The sequence below is a fragment of the Schistocerca serialis genome, chromosome 1 (assembly GCF_023864345.2).
Source record: "Schistocerca serialis cubense isolate TAMUIC-IGC-003099 chromosome 1, iqSchSeri2.2, whole genome shotgun sequence".
NCBI classification, from domain to species: domain Eukaryota; kingdom Metazoa; phylum Arthropoda; class Insecta; order Orthoptera; family Acrididae; genus Schistocerca; species Schistocerca serialis.
This window is the reverse complement of record NC_064638.1, coordinates 1,039,454,911-1,039,481,050: the sequence shown is the minus strand read 5'-3', so window position 1 is coordinate 1,039,481,050 and position 26,140 is coordinate 1,039,454,911.

Below are 26,140 nucleotides of genomic sequence, written 5' to 3'. Positions count from 1 at the left end.
AATTGAAAGAAGCTTTCTCGCTACGTCCATCCCTGTATAATAAAGTTGGTTTATGAAATGTCGTTTTTGGACAACAAGTTGTACACAACGTTCCGTTGGATTATTTTCGACATACCTAATCAAAATATGCAAACATTCAGTAGTGTTCTAATTATTTGTTCTGGTTATTTTGTTTCATGTTTTAAATTGTTATTTTACGTTTTAAATTCATGCTTCTTTTGTTTTTTGGTTACCGTTTCAAATGTACTTCGTCGATTTGCAATAATAAGTAATTCATTATTACGACACAAAATCGTCACAGTAACAATAATCTATGCAGAAATGCTAAAAACATAACGTTTTTTATACGATGCACGTAGAACTAAAGAGATTTCTTCACGGACAACACAATATAAAACATAATTGAGCAAGATTGTGAAACTGTGGCGGGCGATCCTCTAAATACCCTGATTCGTACCCCATTTTCATAGTGAAGAAAATGGACGGAGAATTCGAGAATTTATTTTTGAAGCCTCATATGTTCTTGTGATGGCATCTAAATTCGGTAAACTATTGTCTGACGACATCAAAAATTATTTGACAGAAGTATTCTTTCTCATTGCTGGAGAAAATTCTGTATTATTATTAGATTCTTGGGATGGTCAGTGTGAAAGAACCTTTTGAACGTCGTATCTGACGACAAAGAACTTGTTCATCCGGTGATCCCAAAAAGTTCGATGGTACAGGTACAGTCGTGGGCGCATACAGCTTTCCGTTTTGGAAGAACTTTGTGAGACAATTTTCAGATCTAGTTCTGCTGAATAGTTATGTCGTCGGTCTCTACTTGAGGTACAGTATAATGAAACTGCTGTCACTAGCAGATAATCAATTCTCTTCACCAAGATTTTCGAATGTACTGAAATAATGTATGCTTGGTACAAATCAGGATATTCAGAGGATCTTCTACCAAAATTTGAGAAACCTGCTAAATTTTATTTTATATTGTGTTGTACAAAGTGTATATTATATGAACAAATGTCGTTCGTTTCATGTGCATGGTGTAAAAAAGTTATGTTTTAATCTTTTATTTACAGATTATCAAACTGTAAATACTTTCATGATAGTAATGACTTTCTTATCAATTTCAGTTAACAGAATACGCATATTTAAAATGATAAACTAAAATACAAAAAGACCTGAATATAAAACATAAAACAACGACTTTAAAACATAAAACAAAAATAAGTAAAATAAATAAGGAGAATAATAATACAAGTTTAGATATTTTAACTAGGTAAATTGAAAATACTCCGACAACACATTGTGTGCAGGTTGTTTTGCAAAAACGGAGTTTCAGAAACCAGTTTTATTAGGCATGATTGGATGTGATGTGATGGCTTCTTTAATTTATGTAGTAAAAAAAGATTTTATTTTTCAAAAGTAATTAATGTTGGTAAGGTGCTTTGCAAAATTTCAGATTATTACAAAAGGTCATTATACACTTTTCGAGAACGTTAAATTACATTTCAACTTTTAAATGAAACAATTTTTTTTATTTCATGGTTTCGACGTTATTACCATTTACCCTAATATGCCAAATTATTTTTCGGGGTGTTTTACACCTTAAAACTGAAACTGAGCAAGGACGAAGAAATCCATATTGCACTTTTGACTCTATAACACCTATATAAGTATGTTGTGCCAAATATGACATTAAGTGTTACCCTCTGGGAGGAATTTCGAAGTTTGACCGCGTGTTTACCTAATGGACAGAGGGTATCGAAAATGAATTTCATATAAAGGGCAGTTAGTAGAAAGACTTGAAGTTTGGATGCTAAGAAAGTAATGAAGTTCTCGTGAACGAAATAATAAAAGGTCGCCAGGCTAATTATACATAATAATTTGAAACATTAAGTTCAAAGAATTTATATATAATTTTGCAAAAAAAGACTTTCATTCTTTTTCTCTTTGTAAAGTGCGATGAACACACATGGCTAACAGCGAACTGATCAGTATATAGCAGTAGTTATCATTTGGATAAATTGGCAGTCACAGAAAGATAAATTGCATTTTACTCCTATTGATAATAATTACTATATCAATCATTAATTAACTCAGCACCAGAATGTTATCAAAGACATCATGAGATTAAGTGAAGCACGACAGGAGTCCTGGTTTAACTAACATATAAACATTACAAATGCAATAAAATAACAGTGTACAAACACTTTTTCATACTCTCTCTTTTATGGAAATACTTCAGATTCCTTTAGCCAAAGCAATATTCAAATTTAACTTCCTCATAATAGAAAAGAATATAGTGCGGCCCATAAACTATCATTTACTCTAGAGGCAAATTCTGTCACTACTTCAATGACAAACTGCATTACACTAATGTGAATTTGTACGCCCACTTGAATTTGTTTATACTTCAATACTTTATAGCAATTTACTCAAATGTTATTCTCAAATAAAACTTAAGAAATTAGTTTATAGTAATAGTAAAAGCAAAATCAGATTTCCTGTAAGTCAAATTATGTGCCTTTTTCATTACCTGTGAAGCAGGTGGTTTAACTAGCAACATTTATACACTTTAACACTGAAACTTTGGCACATTCAAATTAGAAACAATTCAATGGTCATTCAGAAACAGGATACTCGGTCTTTTGCACGTTTAAGATAGGACCCTAAAACGGTTTTATGATCAGGACAATTCCAAAGTTCACACACATGTTTTTATCACTTGAATTATCATTGAAAAAGGACACACACAAACATATTGGTCCATACTTAGATACATATCTGATTTTCTGAAATTGGCGGAACAGTGGTGCAATAGTGGTGGCAAGCACGTGGCGGCTATCTGGTCTCTCTTCTTCCAGTTCAAGGTGTGGTGTCACCGCCAGACACCACACTTGCTAGGTGGTAGCTTTAAATCGGCCGCGGTCCATTAGTACATGTCGGACCCGCGTGTCGCCACTGTGTGATTGCAGACCGAGCGCTACCACAAGGCAGGTCTCGAGATACGGACTAGCACTCGCCCCAGTTGTACGGACGACTTTGCTAGCGACTACATGGACGAAGCATTGCTCATTAGCCGAGCCAATAGTTAGAATAGCCTTCAGCTAAGTCAATGGCTACGACCTAGCAAGGCGCCATTAGTAACATTGCATGTATCTATGGAGTCTCACTTATATCGTCAATAGCGATGTACCAAGGATGGATTAAAGTTAAGTATTCCAGAAGCTACGTACTTTTCTTTATAGCATTCATTACGTATCCTGTTACAGACCTATCTCTTGCCTGCGTAAACTAAACGCGTGCCTTTCGGCTACTTCCGTGGCGTGGCTGTCTTGCTACACCACAACAGTTGGCGACGACGATTAAAACGATTTTCTTCTTTATCCTTACTTGATTTACTTGTCATGGCTTCGCCACACACTCCAGATGTACTGTCCGAATTTTATCGCTTGCAGAATCAGCAGACGCAGGCGTTCTTGGATGCCCTTGGACAGCTCGTCCAGGGTCAACGTGCAATGCAAAACGATGCGGCAGCCGCCGCTTCACCGCTACCGCAGCCACAACATGCTGTTGCACCCACGTTCCGGCAATTTGACCCAGCTAAGGAAACATGGACGGAGTGGTCACGCCAATTTGGATTTCATCTCGCCGCCTACAGAATTCAAGGTAACGAGTGGCAGCCCCATTTGTTGGCGTGTGTAGGGGTGCAAACGTACCGTGTGATAGTTAAATTATTTCCCTGACGCGACGTAGCAACTCTGTCCTATGAAGAAATTTTGTCTGCTTTAGATGCCTATTTCAGGAAACAGTTAATGTAGTTGTAAAAAGGTATACTTTCTTTAGTACAAAACGTATGGCCGGTCAGACTAATAGGGAGTGGGTTGCAACACTGCAAGGCCTTACTCGGGATTGTGCTTTTGAGTGTGAATGTGGACTCCCTTATTCAGATACTATGGTACGTGATGCAATAGCACAGAACGTTTCTGATGTTCGCATACGGGAACAGATTTTGAAACTAGTCAATCCCTCCCTTCAACAAGTGATAGACATATTGGATAGACAAGACACGCTTGACTTTGCTCAGGAAGCATTTGCAACTTCGCCAGCCGTGTGTCAAGTTAACCGGCCCGCTGGGTGTGCTGCACAGAACGGTCGACTGCCCTCGCGCACGTCTGCGCAGCTGCCGCCACGCTCTAAACCAGGTGTGCTGCGCCAGCATACAAATGCAGTGAAATCATGCCCGCGGTGTGCTACTCGACATTCGCGTGAAAATTGCCCGTCACGCCAAGCTATTTGCTTTTTCTGTAATAAGAAAGGACATGTTCAAAGTGTTTGCCAGAAAAAGCTCAGATCAGACAATCACAACCATTCCAGGCCCTTTGCTTCGCGCCGGAATCGAACCAAGAATACTTAGGCTCGTGAACCTTCGCCCATGGACATTCATGTAGTTAATTCCACTCCGCCCAGTCCCACTTTCTCTAACAGTGACTGTGTTCGTCCCACAAAAAGTGTGCGTCGACGTCGCCGGAAATCACGTCAATTAGCAAGTGATGCTGTACCTGTATCAGTTCAAATTGCACGAGACAGTCGCTCTTGTCGTCAGCAGGACAATAAACTTTTTGTAGATTTGGCCATTCATGCCCACGTGATAGCATTCCAGCTCGATGCTGGAGCTGCAGTTTCATTGATCAATCACGACACATACAAGCAACTGGGCAAACCTCCGTTGCGTGCCGCAAATGTTAAGTTAACTAGCTATTCAGGTCAGAATATCCCTGTGTTAGGACAGTGCAGCCTTCTTGCAACATATAAGGGACAAACAAAACTTGTGTCATTTTACGTTCTTCGTTCTTCTGCAGTGAACTTGTTTGGTTTAGATATATTTCAGTTGTTTAACATGTCTATAGTAAATCAGGTCCTATCAGTGAATCAGACTGTGCCTTCAGACAGTGTTTCTCGTCTGTGTGAAAAATTTGCAGACATTTTTGCACCGGGCCTTGGTTGCGCTAAGAACTATGAAGCCCATTTGGAACTGAAAGTAAACGCGCAACCGAAATTTTTCCGTGCGCACAATGTTCCCCACGCATTGCGTGATGAGGTCGCAAGAACATTACACGATTTAGAATCACAAGGTGTGAGTGAATGTGCGCAATGCCTCTTCCATTTCAGCTCCGCTTCATCGCTTACGCCGTACTGTTGTTCCGTTCGTATGGACGACGGTATGCGAACGCGCCTTTCGCCAGTTGAAATCGGCGTTGCTTTCTAATACTTGCCTTACGCCATTCGATCCCCAGAAACCCCTTTTGTTGTGATAGATGGCTTCAGTAATTTTCCTTTTGTTGTCCGGATGTCTTCCACGACGTCAACTGCCACCATCCAAGCGTTGTCTGCTATCTTTTTCATTGAAGGTCTTCCACACACTATTGTTTCCAACAATGGCCCACAATTCATGTCCGCAGAATTTCAGTCATTCTGCCAGGCCAATGGTATTCAACATCTGACATCCGCGCCATTTTCGCCTCAGTCAAACGGTGCCGCTGAACGATTGGTCCGGACTTTCAAGTCACAGATGTTGAAGTTGAAAGAGTCGCATTCTCGGGAGGACGCATTGTTGCTCTTTTTGTCATAGTATCGCTCTCAGCCCCGAGATGGTCGCTCGCCGGCTGAGTTGCTCCACGGTCGTCCTCATCGAACCTTGATGTCTTTGCTGCATCCGCCGCATCAGGTTCCTGTGCAGTGGCAGACTTCTGTTTTTGCTCCAGGCGACGTTGTATTCTATCGCAACTATCGAGGTTCACGGCGTTGGCTCGCAGGGCGCATTCTTCGCTGCCTCGGCCGCGCGATGTATTTGGTTTTGGGGGCCTCTGGTGAGGTGCGTCGGCATCTCAATCAGCTGCGCCTCTGTCGTCGCACGGGTTCTGCCGCTCCCCGTTTGCTTTCAGCGACGGTGCCGTCCGGTCAGCGCCCTGGGGACCCATCTACTGGCTCGCCTCATCCCCAGGTGTTACCGACGATGCCTTCCATTTTGCCCCATGGCGACGCGCCGCCGCCGCTTCCGCCGCCGCCGCCTGTCCTCCAGCCGGCGCCGACCGCAGTGGACGCTTCGCTGCAGCCGCCAAGCGCCTCCCTGGGTCACGCGCCGCCGATCGCTTCCCGTGACCAGCCGTCCTCCGCCATGGAACTCTTGCCCGCTCCGGACCACATGGCGTCTTCGCGCGTCGGATACCCCGACGCAATGGAGGTCGACCCTTCGGCCCCTCCTGTCTCTTTACGGGCGCATACACCGCATGTTGACGTGCACCCTGGACTAGGTTTTCAGGCGTTTCCTAGATCCTCTCGGACAGAATGGCCGGGTGCGGGTGGCACAGCCTCGCCTGTTGTTAGGCTCCCTACCTCATCGCATACGTCAACATGGGGTCCTCCCCACGGTGGGCGGAAGCCTTATAACACCACCGTTCGCCGATTTGCGGGGGAGGAATGTGGTGTCACCGCCAGACACCACACTTGCTAGGTGGTAGCTTTAAATCGGCCGCGGTCCGTTAGTACATGTCGGACCCGCGTGTCGCCACTGTGTGATCGCAGACCGAGCGCCACCACAAGGCAGGTCTCGAGATACGGACTAGCACTCGCCCCAGTTGTACGAACGACCTTGCTAGCGACTACATGGACGAAGCATTGCTCATTAGCCGAGCCAATAGTTAGAATAGCCTTCAGCTAAGTCAATGGCTACGACCTAGCAAGGCGCCATTAGTAACATTGCATGTATCTATGGAGTCTCACTTATATCGTCAATAGCGATGTACCAAGGATGGATTAAAGTTAAGTATTCCAGAAGCTACGTACTTTTCTTTATAGCATTTATTACATATCCTGTTACAGACCTATCTCTTGCCTGCGTAAACTAAACACGTGCCTTTCGGCTACTTCTGTGGCGTGGCTGTCTTCCTATGCCACAACGCAAGGCTCTTTTCAAGTTTCTTCTTGGCGACGTATTAATCATTTTAGAGCCATTCCATAATACAAGAGCACCATATTACAGCCGAAACCACATCCGAGGCAATTTCAATATAAATCGGCTTCCGAATGCCTCACTTGGCACCCACGGTGTTGACTGTACAACTGCTGGCCACTGACTGCGTAATGTGCTGCCTCTCTTGCCGCCCAGATTGACCGCCAGATCCACCTTTTCCCGCGGGCCAAGCCCATTCCGCAGCGGAGGGGGTTCTCTACGTCTTTTCCTTTATATAATGCAACTTCCCTAAGTATGAACCAGTATTCAAAGTAAAATTTCTCTTTTACGAGGATACATATTTTATGAAGTTTTATTACTTTTAAACATTATTAAATCTTTACAATATATACATCATAAACTTCCACTTTCTCTCTGACAATTCAAAGACCTTAACTAGTACAGAACAATCACTTCATAGTTAAATACACATAATAGCACCGTATAAACTACTTATAATCGATAATGGCGCTACAACCCCTCTACATGCCCGCCAAGTTTCATCAACATCGCTTATTTACACTTGATAAAGTTCCTTCGCCAGTCAGGATTGCATAACAACAGGTGGGTGGAGCGAAACAGCATGGCGACCAGCCTAGCTGTTGACAACGCCTGGGTGACGAACCCTCGACCCATGGCTGGGACGCTGCATCCGGAGTCGTCAGATCCCAGTGGTGCAAAGCTGGGAGGATCTCAGTTCGTACTTCGGTCAATGACGCAGTGTCAGGATTCCTGGCTGCCACTCTCGTGGAGACGGCTTCAGAACGAAAGTGACCTGGCAGTTAGGCCGTCAGGTAGTGTCACTAGTTGACAGCCCAGTTGTTTAGATGGTAGCTATGTCAGGAGAGTATCGACGACCCTACGGCAGAGACTGAATCACGGCAGCAGTCGATGCAGAGCCCTGCTGTGCCAATGGCCTGCACGGCTGACTCGGTGGTATACACAGGGTTTGCACAAAAATATGGAAACACACACTACCGTGCCTAATACAGTGTATGGAAACTGTTGGCATTGAAAACAGCTTCCAGTCATCTCGGAATGACTAACTACAGGTCCTGTACGGATTCATAGGGAATCCTCTGACATTCTTCCTGCAAAATAGTGGCATCTTCAGGTAATGGTGATGGAGATGGATAGAGATCATGCACCCATCTTTCCAAAGTAGACCACAAAGACTCAATAATATTTTGATCTGTTGATTGTGGTGCCATGGGAGATCTGACAATTCATCCTCGTGCTCACGAAATCAGTCCTGGACGATGTGAGCCGTGTGAATAGGAACCCTATCGTCTAGGAATGTAGCATAACAATTGAGGAACAAACATTGTACCATTGGATGGACTGGATTAGACAAAATGGGAGTGTAATCCTTGGCAGTAATGCGACATTGCAGACTAACCGTGGGAACCACGGAATACAATGATATAACTGCCCAAGTCATCAACTAACACCCCTCCAGACGTTGGTAATAAGTCCTAAAGTTGGCAATGCAAGTTTCCGTCCGACCCCGATGGCAGTCGTGCGTGATCTGACAGATCCAATGGTGCACGCCCGCTGCGTCGCACCCCCAGCGGCTCCATACCACAAGTGCCCTCTGCCGCCGCTATACAGAACGGCCGGTGGCAACTACACAGCCCACTCGCACTGGGATCCTCTTCGTTAGGTGACCCTTTGCAGACGCCGCCTAGTCCGGTTCCGACACCTTCGTTCGTGCTTTAGTTCAGAGAACATCATCCTTGTTGGTATTGTATTAACCGGATTCTGTTTCTTGCTGCATTATTTATAATGAATCTTTGTATGCATAGAGAAATACAAGTTAAATAAATCTTCCGTTTACTGTGTCAACTTGTTCGCTAATCATTTCTGCTCCTGTCCATCTTTCCTATGATGAAAGCTGCTGCACCACTGTGTAGTCCACCTCTCCTTACTGTAGTATACGAAGTCGTACACAACAGTATCAATGTGAAACAACACCCTGTAACCTCCCCACAAAAAATTTAATATATAATAATAATATGATTCTATTTTTGTGTAACCTCAGAACAAAATTGGTTCCCATTTATAACCTCCCTATAGAAATTCGTTCACATTTAACCTCCACACAAAATTTGTTTCCCATTTAATGTAAGCTCGAAACAGAAAAATTCCTAAATCTCGTAATAAAAAAATAAATTCAGTAACCTGGTAAATTTTGGACGACAGCAGTGCTGCGTCATGGCCCTGTAAGATCATTCTGAATAAAAAAGCAAAAATTCTTACCTCAATAAAGTCGCCAACTATCTGCTCTTACAATAACCTTTTTCCGGCACAGCTCTGTGCAATGCTGGCCGATAGATTTGTCATTTATGAAAGGAAGCAACTGGTTTTTCTTTTGCCACAATCGGAATGATCATGGATTGGAGAAATTAGTAAATTCTTTAAATTGAAATGAATGCTTGTAAAAAAAATTACTTTATATCACGAAGATTATTATTAGGACATTTTTAAAACATTTACATCGGAGTTCACATAACATTACTAGATATGCGCGAGGCTGCTTTTTACCTTATACAATAATACTCAGGCTCTGGCATCGCTGCACCGCGACCGGCCAGCCAACATGATACACTATACCAGACCAGAGCAGACTCCAGACCAGACACAGACTAGCGCAGACTAGCCACAACTACACAGTTCGTACTGAGTCAACACTGCTCTCTGGTCAGTGATTCTCTTATACCTTGCATATCGCAGGCAGCGCACGAGCAATACATCGAAATTACATCTGCTCGGACCTCTTACATAAAATTACATCTGTATTACATCTGCTCAGACCTCTTGCATAAAATTACATCTGCTCGGACCTCTTACATAACCCTCCACTGGGGGGGGCAAAAATTTGGCAGCGATGGTGAGTCAATTGGATTTGCCATGAGCAACAAATTTTTCTTAATTAACTAAGTTTACAGTCACAGAGTATATACATATATATATATAAGTGCAGAACATGAAATGAAATAGAGTGCACATGCACTGAGTACAGAACATATCAAGAAATCACAAAATGTATACGCAATGAGTACAAAACATATTAACAAATGACATAAAGTGCACACGCACTGTATATATTTCTACCATTTTACAAGAACTAGTATACGCAATGAGTACAAAACATATTAACAAATGCCATAAAGTGCACACACACTGTATACCTTTTTACCATTTTACAAGAACTAGGATACGAAATGAGTACAAAACATATTAAGAAATGACATAAAGTGCACACGCACTGTAGTATTTTTTTACCATTTTACAAGAACTAGTATAGGAAAGGGAAGGATTGATCATGGTTGTAGCACAGTAGGTTGCACGTAGCTGCACTGAAAGTCCATATCTTTCTACAGAAGCACAACACCAAGTGAGACAATCTGAAGTTCTCTTCCCTGAAGCATTAATCAGTGTAGCCACGACACTGAAATATCGTATTAATATTCAATGTTATCATTTTGGTAGTACGTTAGGTACACCAAACAGTGGGACCATAATAACATCTCCATTGTTCAAGGTGGTGGACAGCATGATGTGTCAACACCACACTCTTTCACCAACGTAGAATTAGTGCAAAAACCAAATATGGTGCTCCATGATCATAAGGATGGACAAGACAAACTGATATTGCAGTAATTTCTGGTAATTAGGTCAGAAGGTGAAGGACATTAAGTCTTATGCTAATCATCATTGAGAATTACACTAGTCTATCAACCGAGTTGAGTAATTGGTGGCACTCATTGCCTAGTTACTAAACATTTCTGTACTATGTATGAAGTATTACAGAATATTATTCATAAATCATCTGATTACAGTGAACATTGGCACTCATTGGCCAGTTACAAACCATTTTTATGCATTATTCAAAAGTGATCATTCAAAGCAAGAGTTAATTAATGGCATACCATTTACATAATTCATCTAGTTATAGTAACCATTGGCACTAATTGGCCAGTTACAAACCATCAGAAGTCATCATTCAAAATGAGAGTTAATTATTAGCATATCATTTATAGAGTATAACAAAAATATTATTTACAGAAATTATTGGCATAGCATGTATGCATTATTACAAAATATCATTCACTATTACTCAGAACTCATCATTCAAGTGACATAGGACATATTGAAAATGTAACACACTGTAACTATTACTCAAGGTCTGTGGTTAGAAAACATTACTCAGAACTCATCATTCAATTGACATAGGACATATTGAAAATGTAACACACTGTAACTATTACTCAAGGTCTGTGGCTAGAAAACATCATTCAGTATTACTCAGAACTCTCTTAAACTGGTAGCATTATTTAGCACTGGTAATACATTTTTTTTGTGCTAGCAATGCATTGCGTTGGGATCGATAATTAATTGCTGGGGCATGAAAATATTTGCTTTTGATTTATTGCTGCAAATAACGATTAGTAACATCATTCGTCATGAGTCAGCTGTAGCAAGGCTATGAAACAAGTGGAGTATATGTGATCACATTCATGAATGACACAAACAAATGGGTAAAAAAATGCAAGTACTAGAACAGGTTTAATGACTAACTGCTTATAGCACATTAATTTCATGAATAGCTTCTCCTGGAAAAATACAAAATGGATTATTAAGCAGAAAGAAGAAACGCATATTATGCTGAAAAGTAGTGAACTTCGAATTAACAGGTAATGAAACGTGTACTCAATATGTATGTACTGTAGCTGTCCTTTCCAAAACATTCAGTCATTATATTATGCGACATAAGACATACTGTCAAAACGAACTGCAACAAATACTTAAATAACTACATAGCATCTCTTAACTAATAGTAAATATATAAACTTCATCATTATTCTCATCTGCAAGGAAAAACTTCATTATTCATATTACCATAACTTCATTATTATCATCACCTGCAAAGAAAAACTTCATTATTCATATTAGCATATTCTTCATATAACTATTCATCACCATTCCTTATCATTTGCAAAAAAGACACTTCATTATTCATATCACCGTTTACTTCATACAACTATTCATAGTATAGAGTTTCTTATTTCTAGCATATTCCATCACTAAAACTAAGATGTGTAGTTCTGTCTGACAGCCTGCATCAATCGCCTCGTATTCTGAAAGAAAAAAAATTAGTTAAGACTGCTATCATACGATGTGTATAGTATATTCTTGTTAATGCTTGTTAATTCTGATCCATTTACTCTTCACCACCAGGTATTCCATTTTCTTTCGTTCATTCCGAAGGTGAAATTCCCATTTCATAGTAATCCACTGTGGTTTGTTTAATTTATTTCTTTTACACGTTATTGCTTTCTGAAAAAGATGAATAAGGATTAATATCTTGCATTTAAATCATATAACCATTAAATAAAAACTGGTTTCTAGTGATATAATTAAGCATACAGCATAGCATGACAGAAAACGTATTATGTCAAAACATAGAGAGTGTTCAGGTGCAAAAATGTACACACAGTCTCATAATGCAGTAGCCAAAAGTGTAGAATAGTAAAGATATTGATATATCATAAGAAAAAATGTCAAAGCCAACTGGTGTTTGTTACATCTTAAACATTTCATAGTGCATACAGGAAAACAATCATACATACACGAAAAATGGAAAATGTGCACGGTCTGATATATAACGACAAGAAAAGCGACCTGCTAACCTTACCTTGCCGGGCACTTGCCAAGAAAAAATACGATAATCATCAGTAAGTAGTCACACAAATATAATTGCTTAAGTGGTCATAAAATATGTAAGTTTATCTGGAAAAATGTGCACGGTCTGATGTGTAACGACAAGAAAAGCGACCTGCTAACCTTACCTTGCCAGGCACTTGCCAAGAAAAAATATGATAATCATCAGTAAGTAGTCACATAAATATAATTGCATCATTACTCATATAAAAATCATAAAAAGGCATTACAGTGTGATAAATCATAAAGTATGTTCATTCAATAAAGGGTTTAATATTGGAGACATGGTGATTGCCCCTGCTTTTTCTGGTTCTCAGAGTTTCGACGTGTACTACATTGGGGTGAGGAATGCTGCGAATTCGATGTGGACCTGCGCATAGAAGCTCAAATTTACTGCAACTATTCTTTCCTCTGTTGGATAGATAGTGTGTACGTACTAATATCTTCTGTCCAATGTGAAAGTCACGGCGTGTACAAACCTGTTTTTGCTGTCTTCTCCGGCGCTCTGCGGCACGTTTGATGTTGTTCAGTGCAATGTCAATTATTTCATGGTGTCGTAGTCGACGAGATATAGGAAAGGATACTAATTCTTTAATTTTGTTAGGCGGTTCAACATTTTTCAGTATAACAGTCGGAGATGGCATAGTAGATTCATTTGGAATGGAATTAATTACATCCTGGAATGAGAATATGTGTGTGTCTCAATCAATATGTCTTTTATGGCAGTATATTCTACACAGTTTACCAATTTCTTTCATTAGTCGTTCACAAGGGTTCGAAGAAGCGTGATACTTGGATATATAAATCGGAGAAATGTTTCTTGTTCGTAACATACTTGTCCATATAGCAGATAGAAACTGTGATCCATTGTCGGAAATTACTTTCAATACATGTCCTACATGAAATAGAAAATGTTTTACAAATGCTTTCGAAACAGATTGAGCAGTAGCTTTGCGTAACGGAGTGAAGGTAACAAATTTTGAAGTGAGTTCAACTGTGACAAAGATGTAGCAAAAACCTCTATTAGTTCTGGGAATCGGACCAAAAATGTCTACAGCGGCCATGTGTCTCAATTTAACAGGTACAATGGGATGTAATGGTGGAATATGTGAAGTCGTGTCTGACTTAGCTTTCTGGCAGATTTTACATGACGCTAAAACTCGTCTAATACGTTTCTCCATGTTGGCAAAATAACAGTTCTGTCTCAGTATAAGAAAACATTTTCTGGCTCCGTAATGTGCGTAACTTAAATGAGTATACCAAATTAATTTGTTAACAAGCTCGTCAGGAATACATAATAACCAATTGTTGCTGTCAGGGTGAGAGCGGCGAAACAGAATATTATTGCGTACAGTGTAATGGTTTCTAATGGTAACATTATTCCTATCTTGCCAAAGGTGTTTAATTTCTTTCCATACGTTGTCTTTACTCTGCTCTTGTGCTATGTCTCGTAATGACGACGAAATGAAATTTTCAAATGCAACTTGTTGAATATACATGACGCTGAAATTTGCTTTGCAGAAGTTGGTTGCGATGTCTTGCTGATTGTTGCTGAGAGAATGGGATAGTGCGTCTGCTACAATATTTTGTGTACCGGGAATGTGAACAATCGTAAAATTAAATTCCTATAAATAAAGTTTCCATCTGCTTAACCTGCCGTGTGTAAATTTTGCGGAAAGTAAAAACTGTATAGCTCTATGATCTGTGTAAACGGTAGTGTGTCATCCATAAAGAAAATGCCTAAATCTCGTAAATGCCCATACAACACATAATGTTTCAAGTTCTGCAACAGAATAATTGCGTTCAGCAGGTGACAGAATGCGACTCGCAAAGGCGATGTTTTTAATTACTGTACAACCATCTTCTTCAATTTCCTGAAAAATGTGTACGCCTAAAGCGGTGATAGAACTGTTGGTGGCAATGGAAAACTTTCTAGTAAGATCTGGATGTGATAAAAGTGGTGCATTCAACAAAGCTTGTTTTAGATTGACAAATTCAGAATGTGCTTGGCTATCCCAGGACCAAATAGCGTTTTTACCCGTCAATTGACATAATCTGGGGGTGTCTAAGGCAGAGTAATGAATAAATTTACGAAAAAAGTTAATGAAGCCCAAAAAGCTGCGTAGTTGTTTCTTCGTCGTAGGAACAGTAATGTCACGTAAAGCTTGAAGTTTTTCCGGGTCAGGCGCAATGCCTTCTGCTGAAATTACATGTCCAAGAAATTTTATAGAAGTTTTGCCAAAGTGCGATTTGCTAAGATTAACTGTGAGTCCTTGTGCACGAAAAGTTCGTAACAGTTGTTCAAGAATCAGATTGTGTTCAGACCAGTTAGCTTCTGCAATAAGAATGTCGTCTACATACGTTGTGATTCTGTCTTTAAGTTCTGTCGGAAGTATACCATTCAAACCGCGAATAAATGCTGCTGAAGAAATAGTTAAACCGAACGGTAATTTACAAAATTGATAACAGTCACCAAAGAGAAAAGCCGTGTACTTTCTGCAGTCCGGATGGAGCTGAATTTGCCAAAATCCCGATTTCAAATCTAATGTGGAATAAATAGCAGTACCATGAAATTTCTGTAGTTCTTCTAGTGTCTGTGGGCGATCTGTTTCATTAATAATAATGTCGTTGATGTGACGCGAATCAAGTACGAGACGAAGTGAACCATCCTTTTTCTTAACAATATGTTGTGGGTTTATGTACGGACTAACTGCCGGTTCAATAATCCTTGGTCAAGCATAGCTTGCAATTCTTTCTTAACTTGTTCTCTGTGAATATACGGAATGGGATAATGTTTAGCTTTAAACGTGTCGTGTTGTTTAACTTGAAATTCATACATAAAACCGGACATAGTACCAGGGACGTTGTCAAAAACTGGAGCTTGCTGAAAAAGAATTTTGCGTAGTTCCGTGCGTTCGTCGTCTGTATTTGCACTGCCCTGTTTAGCTTTAACAGAAATCATTTGTATAACATCATAGTCGGCTTCGACTGGAGTATTATACTTGTGTACGTACGTATCTGTGAACAATGTGGACTGACAGTCTATGTTACGTGATGCGGAAATGACTTCTGTACGATTAATTGTTTGTTCTTCTGCAGATAAAGAGTGCTGAAATTCTAAAGCCAGTTGTACATTTTCATCCTTTAACATCAAATAGGAATTTTGAAAGTCAATAATTGCGTCTTGTTGTACCAGAAAACTAGTACCTAAAATAACGTCTGTTGTCAATAAGGGAACAATCCAAAAATTTGAGTGAAATGTATGACCTGCAACACAAAATGATAAGTGTGTCTGTAATTTTACGCCTACTCCTTTATCAGATACTGCACCTTTTACTTTAGTTTTGCCTAATGGTAATGTAGGATAGGTATTCTCTTTGTTACATTCGTTGAAAGTTTCCTCATTTATAACTGACATAGGTGATCCGGAATCGATTACTGCTGAAAATTTGGATGCTCCAATCTTTACTTCAATGACAGGGTGCGAAGTGTTTTTTTTTTTTTTTTGAATAACTGGTTTTTTCTGCAAAAGAGTGTCTCGGATGTCGTCAAAAGTAATAACATTTTCGTGAACAAGATTCTGTGTGTCAAAAGTATTGCTTGCGTTGCTGGAAGATGCAACCTGTACTGTATCTGACGTGCTATTATTTGCGGGAGGATGGTGTGGCATTTCGACTAGTTGTACTGTTCTGTTATTTCGTCCTGACGTATTACGTTCGGGATGATATCTACTGTCTGGTTCATTCATGATGATCTGTTGTTGCGGATGATTTTGCTGCTGGTAAGACCGACTGTTATTAAACATACGCTGAAAATTGTGCTCATTACTTTTACGTCTGTCATGATAGTCATTTCTATACGGTGTATTGCGATATGAGTTGAAATGGTGTGTTTTCTGTACATACTGATTTCCTTGTTGCTGTGCGTTACTATTTGGTGGAGCTGACGCTATACGTGTAGGCGGCGAAACATTAAAGCTTGGTTGACCTTGTACATTACATTGTTGGTTAGGTATGCTAACGGCTGGTTTTGTTGCTGTTGCGGGGAGAACCCTCTATTGTTGCCAAAAATGCGTCTGCGATAGCTGAAAATTTTGTACATACCGATGATTACACTTCTGTCTTTCATTAAAATTACGCTGGTAGTTCTGGAGTGTCTAATGAAAATTGTTACTTTCGGTAAAACTTGTCATATCGGGTTTTCTTTACTCATTTCTAATCCTAGATAGATCGATAGTTGAAGAGCTGTTTTGATATATATATAAAGGATAGTAAAAGAGAAGGCAGCAGTGCAGAAAACTAAAGATGAAATAGCACTACTACGGCTCGGTGCCCTGTGCACACTACAGCACATATTCATTGAAGTGTAATGAATCCACTGAGGTCTATTACGTGCTGCAAATAAATTTTAGTTTCTGCATTACAGGCAATGCCGGTGAAAATTCAAAAACAAATTGTCGTATCCAGTCCAAAGTGTGATTCTGTGTTCTGTCATTATTAAATACCTTAGATTTTTTTACGGATAAAAATTGCTTATAACCAAAATTATCGTCTCTGTATATATGAACAGGTTCAGGATTGTATGATAATCTGTTTGTTTGTGACTGTTCGGAATCTAACTCACGTACTCTCTGTAAATTACCTAAATTGTTCTGGCTGTGTGAGTCTGACAAATGTTCGGAAAGTAGCGTATGCTGTGATGTGTTAAAGGCTGAAATATTTTTCATCTCCGTCACTTCGTACTGTAAAGATGACAATTTTCTACGTAATGTATTATTGGACGAACCCATCTCACTGATTGTCTGCTGTAAATTTTGGAATTCGGGTGTTTGATTAAACGAAACTGGTGACGTATCGTTTGATTTGGTGTCATTATTACTCTCGATAACGTCAACACGACTGGCCAATTCATCATATTTTTCAGTCAGTGCTTTTACCTGATCATCGTTTTTAGTATCACAAGCATTAATTTGTTTTTGTATTTCACGTGTGATTTTGTTCAATTTTTTAACGTCTGCTTTGATGGCATCGGGATCCTGTATTAGTTCTAATTGCTCAAGTCTGTCGGACACTGTCTGAAAGTCTACTGTGTGTGTGTGTCTGTTTTTGTTTTAAGATCAGAGATTTCATCATGTAATTCGGTGTTCAACTGTTTGATAGTATTAATTTCATCTGATACTGTAGCAATATTGTTGTCTACGTATGTTTTTGCTTTCGTAAGCAATTTACGCTTATCTTCCTGTCTCTGTGCAGTAATTGTTTCCATGACTTGTTGCTTTACTTTATTCTGTTCCTGTATAAATTTACGGTAACGCGTTTCACTGTTTTGTAGCTGGTGATTAAAACGTTCGTCAATTTCGCTGTTCTGTTGGTCAAATTTCGCGTCTACTTTTGCATCCAGTGTATGTGAAAGTTCTGCTGACATTAATTTAAACTCGTCGCGTAACTGTGTTGCGTTTTCAGAGCATTGTTTAGCGACTGCACTAATTTCGTCTCGAAGTAATTTAGTTGTGGCTGCATATGTATTATTTAATTCTTGTGCCACAGATCTAATTTCTTCACTACTGTTCCTAGCACAAGCCTTAATTTCCTCACGTAATTGTTCTTTAGTATCATGACATTGCGCGGCAACGGCTGCAATCTGTTCACTAAGTTGTTTGTTCTGTTTATTTAGGTTGTCGTGTTTTTCATTCAACTGTTTGAAATTTTCATTAAGGTTGTCTTGTTTTTCATTCAACTGTTTGAAATTTGCATTAAGGTTGTCTCGTTTTTCATTCAACTGTTTGAAATTTTCATTAAGTTGTTTGTTCTATTCATTAAGTGGTTTGAAATTGTTGTCTTGTTCTTTCTTAGACTGTAGCAATACTGCCATAATTTGATCCAAGCCAAAATTAGCGACTCTATTTTCTATGCTGTGTGATGGTGTATCTACATGTGTCACATTTTGTGTAACCATTTGGTCATCCTCTGATTCTTGAAAAGGTTTGCTCATCAGATGTGCACTATTGGCCACTAACTCGGAATCAAACAAATCTGACATATTTTGAATACATTGTTCACCTTCGTTAGATACAATTATCTGCTCACTGTATAAATTTAGCAAATCAGGTGTGTTAAACTGGGCAGCGTTCATTGTAGCAGAACGTGCCGCGTCATCAATTGTCGTTAAATTAACAGAGGACACAATTGAATTTGTTTGCTCCTCATTAGCATTAAAATCATTACTAGTGGTCGGTACGCACTGATTGTCTGTAAATGGATGATTATCATTAAGACACTGAGTGTCGCTAGTATTATCGGTCAAATTATTCGAATCGGGTATTTCACTCATTGCACATCGCGATGTACTGTTAATAGTTTTTCGCGGCATTTTTCACAAATCAAAATTAAGCACAATATGAAACAAAGACATAGCAAAAATGGAACAAACACAATTACAACAAAGAGCAATAAATTTCCGATGATCTGTGAAAGAAAGAGAGACAAATTAGTAAATGCGTTGCGCCAGATGCAAACTACATTTAAGTAAATAAGAGCAGATATATGACTACTTCTCAGAGATTCACAAAGAATACGATCCTGGCCGGTTGTCGCCAGGTGTAACCTCCCCACAAAAAATTTAATATATAATAATATTAATAATATGATTCTATTTTTGTGTAACCTCAGAACAAAATTGGTTCTCATTTATAACCTCCCTACAGAAATTCATTCACATTTAACCTCCATACAAAATTTGTTTCCCACTTAATGTAAGCTCGAAACAGAAAAATTCCTAAACCTCGTAATAAAAAAATAAATTCAGTAACCTGGTAAATTTTGGACGACAGCAGTGCTGCGTCATGGCCCTGTAAGATCATTCTGAATAAAAAAGCAAAAATTCTTACCTCAATAAAGTCGCCAACTATCTGCTCTTACAATAACCTTTTTCCGGCACAGCTCTGTGCAATGCTGGCCGGTAGATTTGTCATTTATGAAAGGAAGCAACCTATTTTTCTTTTGCAACAATCGGAATGATCATGGATTGGAGAAATTAGTAAATTCTTTAAATTGCCATGAATGCTTGTAAAAAAAATTACTTTATATCACAAAGATTATTATTAGGACATTTTTAAAACATTTACTTCGGAGTTCACATAACATTACTAGATATGCGCGAGGCTGCATTTTACCTTATACAATAATACTCAGGCTCCGGCATCGCTGCACCGCGACCGGCCAGCCAACATGATACACTATACCAGACCAGAGCAGACTCCAGACCAGACACAGACTAGCGCAGACTAGCCACAACTTACTGCTACAGCTACACAGTTCGTACTGAGTCAACACTGCTCTCTGGTCAGCGATTCTCTTATACCTTGCATATCGCAGGCAGCGCATGAGCAATACATCAAAATTACATCTGCTCGGACCTCTTACATAAAATTACATCTGTATTACATCTGCTCGGACCTCTTGCATAAAATTACATCTGCTCGGACCTCTTACAAGCCATCCAACCAAGTTACATTCTTCCATTGCTCCATAGCACAGGTTTTCTGACTGCAACATCACGTTTCCCTGTTAAGAGCGTTTGCATCGCTGACATCATCACTCAGGTGATTTTGGAATTCAAGCTCGCCCTGCATTCCCCTGCCTATGCATCTCCCTTCGTACTGTTTTGGTGCTGGCAGAGTTCGTGGTTCAAATGGCTCTGAGCACTATGGGACTTAACCATTGAGGTCATCAGTCCCCTAGAACTTAGAACTACTTAAACCTAACTTACCTAAGGACATCACACACATTCATGCCCGAGGCAGTATTCGAACCTGCGACCGTAGCGGTCGCGCGGTTCCAGACTGAAGCGCCTAGAACCGGTCGCCCACTCTGGACGGCGCAGAGTTCTCGAGTGCGGCATTAAGTTCTGCAGTAAATTTTGCTGCTGTCGTCCTCTTATGTTTCGTCACAATCCTTCACAACAACTGTCTGTCACGCTCACTCACCACACACTTTTGTCCACGTTAAGACTCAGCGGAAGAAGTTTTTCTGCTTTTCCTTCGATACGGTGCCTTTAGAAGCGCCAAACTCTTCGGCTTCTTTGGTTACGAAAGTACCCGCCATGCGAGCGCTAACAGCGGGCCCACTTTCGAATTTACTTAGCTCTGACATAATGGATTCACAAGTTCACGGATCACTGTTCTGATCCCGACTAACACTCGCAACTTGAGGACGTTGCACCGCTGTAGTCAAATACAACAGCGCAACTTGCAGTTAAGCGTGCTTTCTCGCGGTGTTTCCATATTCTTGTCCGGCCCCTGTACACGGCCCAAGGGAGCCTGTTAACGCAGAAGACAAATACTGCTGCATACTTCAGCGCCATGGGAACTTACTAAAGGCACTTAATTCCGTGTATCAGCACTGATAACAGAAGCTAAAGGTTCTTGATCTACTGTCAAGCAGTGGATTTTAGGCAAACGTCCCAGAAACGACGACTTACGACTGGTGTTTGAAGACATCTTTTGCTCGTTGAGTTTTCAGACTTTCAATTAGACTATGCGCTGATCGCCTTACTATTCTTGCGGTAATGTTATATATATCACGACCGTTGACAAAGGCATCAAGGTCGACAATGAGAGCCACAACTGACTGTCTAAGGCTTCGCAGGTATCTATCTTTATTGTGAGAAATACGTAGCTTCTGCATTAACCACTACAGTAAATGATTATTTGATTGCGTTCCCTTTCGACTGATGAAACTTTACAGTGAGTAACGCTATCGTTACCGAAGGAAAATAACACCGGTTAGTTGGAAGAAAGTGTACAATGGACTCTTTCGAAAGTATAATCGCTTCTGAGCCTAGGATAAATACTGGTGCCAGTTTTGAAATGGGTGGAATATAGTGCAATCGCTCACGAACCACGCAGAGTTGAAAAAGAGTACCTCGTAATATTTATTACTAAAATTACTGATGATACAGAGAAAACACTGATTAGCTAAAAAGGGAATAATTAAACGGTCGCCAACCCGCTAGGGCAATCAATCTCCAGAATCTTAAGAAAGATAATGGCACAGAAATTTAAACAAATAATCGCTGGCGTGGCAACAGAAGTTTGTCACTCTTTTCCACAGCCCGACAGTTCACGAGAAAATAAATGAATCAGAAAGCACTGCGTTCGCAGTTACTTATTCTGAAATTCTAAATTTTTAAAGTAAAATTAAGTGCAGTTACTGGTTAAATAAATAATTGGCTTTACTTAAACTTTGTTATGTAAAAGATGACTTTCAATAACCTCAGTGTAACGCAATGCAAAAATTTAGAAAAAGGCAAGCAATTTACTTTTAATTGGTGAAAGAGTGAAGTGAATTTACCTTAAGCAAATGAGCAACTCATTTTACTTTAAAAAAAAAACAACAATAAGATACATACCAAGCCAGTAAGCTAAATACAGAATAAATGAAATGTGCACTTTTAATTTGTGCTGTATTTTTAGTTATTAGTTTTGCCAGTGAAACTTTACGTCACTTTAAGTGAATGAAGTTAGTACTTAAAACTACAAATTATTTAAGCCTCTGTTATGCAACACAAGAATGAGCAGTTACTGAGGCAGAAAATTTAGACTGAAACTGGTCATTAGCAAACACGCGAAACTGGCAGAAAATAGTTAATTAATTTTCACATTCTTATGACACTCGTTGATTGCATGGAAAGGAAAGGGACCCTGGCTGGTGATAATGACAACACAGGTACCCTACAAGTCTTAACTATTGCAGATCAGTATTCAAACTAGTCATACTTGAAGATAGAAACGTCGCTGGGTAATGCATATTAATAATTTAACCCTTAACAGTCTTATGATGATGTAGCAGTGCAGACGACGAAGAATGTAGCCGACGACAATGCTGAGCTGCCGCTGTTGCTTGTTGCTGCTGCTGTTTGAGAAGCGCGAGTCGTCTCCATTTACTAAATATAGTTTTTGTAATAAAGCTTACAGATTCAGAATCAGGAATACTGTACAAATTATCAACGGATATTAAACGGCGAAAATTTTGGATAGTGCAGATGGTATTTTACCTGCATTTTCGTTGTTACAAACTTTCCGTGAATCTATCACCCTGTCCCTACCAAGTCGGTCGTTAAAATGTATGTTTGTTGGGGTGCTGTTTCTGGTTTTTACTTTCCTCCGTCATCAGAGCGAAATAACTTGCTTGGTACCCCTTGGATCGATTTTTAATACCAGCAAAAAGGCGTTATCGCATTAATCCCACGCGAAAGTTGATGCAATGGCAAATGTAGACTCTGCATCCGAATAATCAGCTAGCCGAGGCGTCGACTTCTAATAAAATAATTATTTCGTCGAAACCAACTTCACACGTGGATACAGAAGACAAAGAGGGATACAAAATCTTTACGAACAAACAATGACACCTAACTACTTGTTGTTCTAAATGCGATTGTTTTATTTCTGTTTAGTGTACAAAACGTTGGAAAAAGACAGGTCGGCTACTGCCTCTCACAAGGACACCAAGTTTATTAAGGAATTAAGATGGATACGTCGTAGTTATACTCGTTACAACTCAATGCTGAACAGTGAATAAGTATAGAAGAATAAGTGCATATGCTGAGGAATTGATTAAAATGTTGGAAAACGCTTGGAATAATCACAATTTCAAAGAAAGTATCTTTGCGTAAAGGTAATTGTTAATTGGCGATCATATTCCATCACGAAGGTTTGGACGTTGTCAAATGGCTCTGAGCACTATGGGACATCTGAGGTCATCAGTCCCCTAGAACTCAGAACTACTTATACCTAACTAACATAAGGACGCCACACACATACATGCCCGAGGCAGGATTCGAACCTGCGACCGTAGCGGTCGCGTGGTTCCAGACTGAAGCGACTAGAACCGCTCGACTTCACCGGCCGGCCGGACGCTGTCACCCCCTGCACAGCGCCCTGTGGAGCGTAAACGTAATGAATCAGAAACCTTACCCATTAAATGCCTACAATCGCATCTAGTATTCTTACGATTTCTGAACACCAAGGACTGGTGTTTTGCATTGTGCCAGCACAAAATCGGCACCACGAGAGACGAGTGAGAAAAACTGTGAGCTAATCGAGGGCGAATCAAATCAGATTCGATCTTTTATAATCTCGGTCCCAGAGGAACCTCCGTCCACTAGGTCCCAACGCCAACATATCTGCTAATAGCAAGAGATGTCATCCGTGATACTTTCTATAGTCTCAGCGGGAATGATACTGCTTTCTAAAGTTGTCAGGAGCAAAAACAATACCGAAAGATGTAATTATTGGACTCAAAATTCTGTTATGATCTGTCCAGAAGTTTTCTTGTTTTGTAAACCATGCAATGCAGCAACTGTTTCAAAGTATAAGAAACAGTAGATAGCTATGGAATTACTGAAGTTGTCGAGAGGTATGTCTGTGATCGTCTCGTCCTCTGTTCCATCAGGCTTGGTAGTATTGTTCTCATTCGTATGTGTATTGTTTCAGGAGTAGGAAAAATCCATGGCAGTATCGGGTGTTGGACCCGGAATCATCCACACTTTTGTCAGGTAAGCTGACCGCTCAGGCCGGCCGCTGTGGCCGAGCGGTTCTAGGCGCTTCAGTCCGGAACCGTGCACCTGCTACGGTCACAGGTTCGAAACCTGTCTCGGACATGGGTGTATGTGGGGTCCTTAGATTAGTTAGGTTCTAGTAGTTCTAAGTTCTAGGGGACTGATGAACTCAGATGTTCAAGTCCCATAGTGCTTGGAGCCATTTGAACCACTTTTGACAGCTCACCTACGGAAGCATGCTTGTCTTAGATAGAACATACAACTGCATTCATAATTTACAGTTACTTTAAGATGAACACGGGTTCGAACCGCCTATGGCTTGAAATAAAACGTGTCCGCCAGTCGTGGCAGTTTTATCCCTGTGATGTTTTATTCCATCACATCCCTTGTGGCCTTCGAAAACTTTGACAGGAATACAACAGTCATAACGCTACTGTCTGAATGAGAAAATTTTATCACATTGATTGTCACTGGAAAAGTTTCTTGCCATTATTGTAGAGTTTCGGATGTGAAAACATTCTCAAATGTTTTCAGTACTGCAGCGCGCCAAAAGGGCCACTCCTGGGCCAACGTCCAACAATTATAAATTCACCTATGTAATAATGTAATCCCCGGAGGATGACCACTTGACCACACTTCACGGTCATAGACAATGCAACAAGTATCGTCTACTTCTAACAAGCAAACACACCTTTGCGTCAACCGCCGATTTCATTTAAACGCAGCATCCTTGTAGAGTAGTAAAAAATAACAGACACGTTTTTCTTATATCGCCAATGGTGCAATTTAAGGGGGGAAACTGCCTCTGAAAGGTAATATGACACATTTGGTTTCGAGCCCCGCCGGAGGTTCGAGTCCTCCCTCGGGCATGGGTGTGTGTTAATCTTAGCATAAGTTAGTTTAAGTAGTGTGTAAGTCTAGGGACCGATGACCTAAGCAGTTTGGTCCGTTAGTAATTCACACACATTTGAGCATTTGGTTTCGAGCTAATCTCTCCACCAGGAGAAATAAACAAAAATGTTTCAGTCAAAAGTTTAGTAGTAAATAACGTTCTTAAAAACAGTATAATCAAATTTTGCAACAAAATGATTTTTTGCAAGATATCCCCACATCGTCAGTTAATGCTGCAAAATTACAAAATTCTTAAGATGAAAATGAATTAAAATATCACGCCGAATTTGACATGTGTAACAACGTAGATTTCCAAAACACCATTTTTGGAAAAGAGTTTTTAAATCACTGGCTGTTGATCGGATTGTCTTGCTGCAGACGCTGTCCGAGCGTGCGAGTCTCCCGGGCGTCGCCGGTCTGTGAGGACCCGCCGCGGCGCGACGCGGCCAACAGGGCTGCCGTCCACGCGCCGCCCAGCTTATGAAGTGCGCCCGCGGAGACGTTCCGGGTCCTCAAGCACTTCGGATCCTATGCAGTAATCGTCAACTCCAGTCCCAGCACCCAATTTCGCGCCCACTAATAAACAATCCAGATAGCCTGCTGCTCTACTACATCCATATTCCACATTCCATGCTCCTCCAAGCCTCGTCCATCCTCTGCCGCCGGAATTTTAACCAACTCCCACTCTCCAACAATGAAATCCGTCCCGAGATATACCCCTCTTTCTAATCCTAATCACAACGCTACATTTCACGTCATCCCTCCATTTTCTCCTTTTCCCTTCATCCACATTGCTGACTTCCAATCGCTACCTGTGGCTCTACCGAGACCCATAGTCATTCTCATAATTGCACCCTCATTATAACGTTATTTACATGTATCACCAAACATCGCCATTACGCCATGACTTCATTCACTTTCATCAGTGACTGAGTTTTAACTATAGTATAAAGTTGTCAA